Here is a 6,501-nt window from a genome sequence, read left to right as displayed (position 1 = left end):
TCATAGAGCATGGCAGAGGGAGGTTTGAGGATGAACTGTTATGTAGGCGTCCCTCTCTCTCTCTGATGAGATGAAATGGTTGTCAGAGTTGTAAATGTCTTTGCAGCTGAACTTTGGAGAGAAAAGTTTGATATGATGAAAGCTGCTCATTTGCAATGTGACTCAGCTGTAAAGTACTCGCTGGCATTAAGATTTATTTGCGAACGACAACATGTACTTGAAGATAGTTTGAGAGTTGTCAAGCCAAACCTGTGTATGAAGTTATTTGCGCTGGGAATTGAGCAACATTATTCCCACTCTAACTGCATCTTTGATAAGAGAGGCTTTCCTGTGAGCAGAGGCCTCATTTTTCCTCCGCTCAGCTCGGTACATACTGGATTCTCTTTGGTCCCCCACGGGTCCAATGATCCCCTGATCATCCAATATACTGACGCCCTTATAAAGCTAATGTGCTGATTTTACGTTTTCAACCTGCCATGATCCCCCACAATCCCCTCTGTTCCCTCCGGTTGCGCTTTCACACTCAAGTGAGGATCCGCTGCCGCTTTGATCACATGGAGTCCCCGGTTAAAGGTTTAAAACGTCTCAATTCCTGACGATTGTTGGGGCCTCTGTGGTTTACGTTAAGCATTTCCCCATGCCCCCTGTCCAAATTCACCACTCCTAAATGAGGTACCCACTCTCCCAGCTTCCCATCCCAGCGCTGCTTTCAAGTTCCCCCGATTGGGTGCCGCAGCTGTAAGCCCTAGATTTTGTCTCCTCCATCTTTGTCAAGCCCATTTGCCAAATACAAAAAAGACCCAATAAGCTAGGTCTTCATTGCTGCTCTCCAAAATAATCCCTAGATCTCCCACTCTCTCGAAAATCAATGCAAAGGTTGAGATGAGGTGAAACTCCCTTCTTAAGTCATCGGGCTGGGAAGTGATAAAGTCTTAGGATCACTTTTTTTGTAATCACTGTGGCTCCATGATGAAACTAATTGTCCTATTTCGTGCATCCTCGCAGCTTTTCACGATGTCCTTTGTCAACATACTTAGAAAACAGTAGAAGAAGGTGCTGATGCTGTGCTGCTAGTCGTGAAATGTATCCCTGTTTCCAAAGACACTTGAAAACAAAGTTAGAGCAACACTGTTAAGTGCTGTTAATTAATGAGCCACAATAACATCCCACTAGAGCCCTGTTTGTTTTAGCACCTGTGGAATATCACTATATTCACTCACCTTTTCAGCTCCTGGGAAAGATATCTGGGTCACACTGTGCTATTGGATGTTTGACTTTCTTCACCAGACGCTCATTTATTTTGTCTCTCTGCTATTTCATGCAGGGCAGGTATCATACAGTTGGCTTGTGTGAGCTTGTTTGCTGAAACAGGTTCCCACAATTCATATGGACGGTTTGGTGAAAGCCAGTCAAATTGGATTGCACAGCAAAACAAAAACAAGAATTTAAAGTGAGTAAAACTTTGTCGTCTTATCTGAATCACGTGGGTAACTAGAAAAAGCATTTCCTGCTGAAAATGCGTTGGAATGCTGAGAACTGAAATTAATCGCAAAAACATTGCTGAAAATAGATATCCAATTCAAAAACAAATTGCAAAAAGCTTAATAATTCAAAAAGTTTAAAGATTACAAATATGAAAAGTCATATCACACCTCTCCTGAAAGAGCTGAACATTTTGATATTTGAACAGTTTCTGTGGCTTGAAAAAATCCATCAGTGGTGATATTTGTAGTAGTATAAGTTGTAGTAGAAGTATTATTAGTAGAAGTATTAGTAGCATTAGAATAACTACTAGTAGTAGTATTTGTGATATTTGTAGTAGTAGTAGAAGTTGGAGTAGAAGTATTATTAGTAGTAGAAGTATTAGTAATTAGAAGAAGTGGTAGAAGACGTAGTATCAGTAGTCATAGTAATAGCTGTAGTATTGGTCGTAGTATTTAATATCACAGTAGTAGTAGTAGTAGTAGTAGTAATAGTAATAGTAATGGCAGTAGAAGATGTAGCAGTAGTAGTAGTACTAGTAGCAGTCGTACTAATAGCTGTAGTAGTATTACTACAGACCTCTAAAGATCCCTAAGACCTGAATGACTGTATGAGAGAGAGACACAGAGAGAGAGAGAGAGAGAGAGAGAGAGAGAGAGGAGTGTATGTGCGCGTGTGTCTGTGAGTCTGTGTGTTTATCATAGTCTCCCATTTCTTAATTTTCAGCAATTTTTTCACAATTAATTTCAGCTTTCAGCATTCCAACGCATTTTCAGCAGGAAATGCTTGTTCTAGTTTCGTATTATGGTCCCATTTAGAATGAAATAGACCATTAAGCAGGCTATGGTTAGACCATGGCTACCTTGTGATTGACAGGTCTGGAAGTTGCGTGTTTTCAGTTCCTGGTAGTTATTCGGAACCTTTTTGGTCACCTAAAAATGCCATATTCAGTGTTCTGTTGTACTTGGCTCCGCCCTCTCGTGTCACTTCTGGTTGCAAAAAAACAAGATGGCGACGGTCAAAATGCTGAACTCGAGGCTTCAAAGCGGTAGTCAAAAAAAAAACATGCGACTTCCCACTATTGACTACTATTTATTCAATGGTGACCCCATTCAAAGCACAGTCATTTGATTTCTTGTCGAATTTAAAATGTTGATACGAGCAGCTGTAATGGAGCTTTAAACACTAACATCTGGTTTTCAATGCAAATAAACTGTTGCTTTTGAATGTCCCCTCAAACACAATATTGAGCCGGGTGAGATTGAAGCAATCCAAAGTGCTGCCTCTGCATCAGTGAGGTCTGGTTGAAAGAGAGGGCTGGTGCTGGGACAGCAGTAAATCTGCCAGCCAGTCTTGGCGAACGTCAGCCTGATGGAGGCTCCAGACCAGTGGGGTGGGATGTTCCACTTCAACCCTCTGCCCTATGGTCTACCTTCATAATTAATATGTTGTTGTATCAAAGTTGAAGCATTTGCCTCCGAAATGTCCCGCGCCCAGCCCCCTTATGAAAGACCTGACCTCCAAGCAGCTGAAGGTTGCTCATGCAAACTTGGCACACCCCCGAGTGAAAACATCTGCTTTCCTCACAGGCAGGACCGCCACGGACCCCATGTCTCAGCTGGTTCCCCACAGCTCGGAGAGAGAGCCCCTTCCCCTGTCCTCGCGCACTGACCCCCACATTTATAACCCCACCCCCACCACCGCTGAGACCTCCTCAAGCCTTGGGCCCAGGCCTGGGCCTCTCCATCACCTCACCCTCTCCCCCGTCCACATGTAGCACCGTGCCAGTGTGGTCACTTTACTGCTGAGAGGACTGCTCCTGTCTTGTTATCCCCACATCACAGCCTGTCGAGAGGAAGGGAGGGAGGGATGAGAGGGAAGGAAGGCATCTGCGCTGCTCCCACAAAGCGGCGACTGTTGGAACGCTGACAGAAGCATCTGTCATGCCCTGCCTTCACACACTCACCTGCTGTCCGAGGGCCTTACTCTTCCTCCTTCGCTCCCTCCCTCTCTCTCTCTCTCTCCCTCTCTCTCTCTCTCTCTCTCTCTCGCTCTCTCTCTCTCTCTCTCTCTCTCTTCGCTCCTGCCTCTTTGAGCTTTCCCAGTGAATGTGTGAAGCTCTTGGACGCCTCCTTTAGAGATCCTACAAACTCGACACAAAGAAACTTGCAGATTTCTGTTAAATATGCGCTGGTGTTGTTTTAAAGTTGTTTTTCCTAAATAACACAAGTTTGTTTAACCATTATAATCATGCAAAAGGAAACCCTCCAACGTGTACTATGAGAGGAAGGCCTCTGTACGACTATGCAGACGTGTGAGATTCTACTTTGCCAAATTCCGCGGTATTCATCAACAAACATTGGTGTGGTGTTAATGAATGAACTGACCCGTCTTGCGACTATACTTTATCATTCTCTAGTGGCACCCCCGTCCGTTCCCCTAACATGCTGAAGGGTTGCCAGCAGTAAGGGGAAAGATGCCAATCCATGTGTATGACATGCACATAAAACACACACACACACACACACACACACAAGCTCAAGGACACCATCGCTCATTCAAGTCCAGGGTAGGTGCCCTTCAGATGATGCCACACGGGAAAGTGTAAAAACCCCAAATCAATGGTTTTGCACAAAGTTTGGAGCAGAGACTTTTTTAATTTTCCATCAGTATCGATCAGACTGAGTAAAGGCAGATGAGGTTATGGTGAGGTCTCTTCTTTTTTCCCCATTAAAGAGTTTTGGAGATTTTTTTCTTGTTCAAGAAGAGGTTTTAAAGGTTGATTATGTTGCATTTTGTACATATTGTGAAACCCTTTAAGGCAAATTGTTGATTTTGGGCAATGTAATTATTATAGGTTGTTTCCCAGCAGCATATCTGCATATTGTCATTTCAATCAATATTTCAAATGTGTTACTGTGTTTACTTTTAACATTGATAGGGATATTTTTGGACAGACAACCAATATGCACATTTGTAAGTGTGTGTGTGTGTGTGTGTGTGTGTGTGTGTGTGTGTGTGTGTGTGTGTGTGTGTGTGTGTGCACTTGCTCGAATACATGTACACACACATAAAAACACAAAGTACTCATCATGCTGAAAAAGTACCACTTTGTGTGTTGTACTTTTACATATTATATAATAGGATTAGTATTACTGATGCATTCATTTTTTTTCCATTTAATCTGCCATTAATTCCTCGCTATTGCTTTACTGTTTTGTCTATAAAATGAAATGGCTGCTGTAATTTCCCACTGATCAAGGTGACGTCCCAAAGGTACTCAGATTACTATCGTGTATGACAATGAATATTTGAGAAGGTGAAACCAGCCAATGAGCTCACCTGAGACACCTGCCTGTGTGTCTCTGTGCCAGGTCAAGCAGCTGCTGTACAGCGTCTCTCTGTGCAGCAGTCTTTTTTGTAGATGCTGTATAGGTGATGTAGAACATGAAAGGAGAATTACTGCCTTTCCTGAAAACCTGAACCCATTTCTGGGTTGTCTCGTTGCCGCGATGTGCCAGAGGGCAACGGGTAAAGTACAGGGGGAGGTGATTGTGAATGGCACTGGTCATACATAAAGTAGCTTCTCTCAGCATGTGAGCGAGGACGCCGCAAAGAAGAGAGGCAGGTTTAACAAATGATTGAGGAAGGATAGCAGGACTTTGTGGCCCTCTGAGACAGAGTGGGTTGGGATGTTCTGCCAACACCTCGTCTGCCAGGGTGAAGGATACACACTCGCATTCATGTCCACACACACACACACACACACACACACACACACACTGTCATCTCTCTATAGCTCCATCCATGGCCTGTGTTACAGCCGTGTGTCTGAGCAGGAACCCCACTAAGCTGGCTGGGTTCCAACACCAAGGTCTCTCACCTCGCAGGCTGGGCAGGGGGGCCTGGTAGCTCCTGTGAGTTATTCCTGGGCATGGACCCGGGTTCCACCTCTCTCTTCTCATTTTGTCTCATCCTGCTCGCCTCTGGCCCATCCTGGCCTCCTCTTCTCCCTTATCCCCCTCTCTGGGTCCCTGTGGCTGATGAGCCTGTCCTATCAACATCTTCTATTGTCTTTAACACACACACACGCACACACACACACACACACACACACACACACACACACACACACACACACACACACACACACACACACACAGTAGACTTGGATTTATGTAAGCTTGCTTGTGCCACACATTTTGAGGTCACCTTCATATACTTTCACCATCTGCAGTGTTTTGTTAATATAAAGCTCTTCAGGGCCCAGTGGCTGTTTTATGTATAGATGTTTTGTTTTCTTAAATCCTTGATTATCCCTGAAATAAAAAGTTTGTGATTAGAACTGAAACAATTTGAATAAATAGTTCAAGTTTAGGTTGGGGTTTTTTTGAAGCATAAATCTCAAATATTGTCAAGTTCCAGCTTCTCATATGGGAATTTGCAGTTTTTCTGTGAAATGCAGTATTGTTGGGTTTGTTGACTGTTGGTCGACAAAAAAAAGGAATTTGAAAATATTAATTCAGGATCCATAAAATTGTGACGACCATTATCCAGTCGTGTCTGACATTCAATAGACTTAATGATTAATCAAGGAAACAATTGGTGGTTTGTGAGATGCACTGTAGTGAATCACCGTTAAATACGTTCAAATTTGTTTTTAATGAGCATTCACACCAAACTCCATATCAAATGAAATAAAAATCAAGAAAAGCAGAACGTGAGCTTGCTGTTTCTAATTATTGCGCTCTTGATATACTTAATATGTTATTCCTTCATCTCGCCACTAGAGGTCCCTGAAGACCATCCAAATGGATTCCTAAATAATTCCATATTTTGTCCATAATTTTGTCCGTCAATCTTGTGAAATGTATGTAAATTCTTAACACAGTCATACATGGATTACAAAATTCATTGATTAAGAATTTGAGATTAAAGTGTAACAAAAGTGAACAAAGAAAATGCATTTCTTTACCAGGGATATCAGCCATGTTCTACATGTTGTTCTCACTGGCAGGC

Source organism: Melanostigma gelatinosum (genome assembly GCF_949748355.1).
Source record: "Melanostigma gelatinosum genome assembly, chromosome: 11".
Classification (NCBI taxonomy): domain Eukaryota; kingdom Metazoa; phylum Chordata; class Actinopteri; order Perciformes; family Zoarcidae; genus Melanostigma; species Melanostigma gelatinosum.
This window is presented reverse-complemented; position numbering follows the sequence as displayed.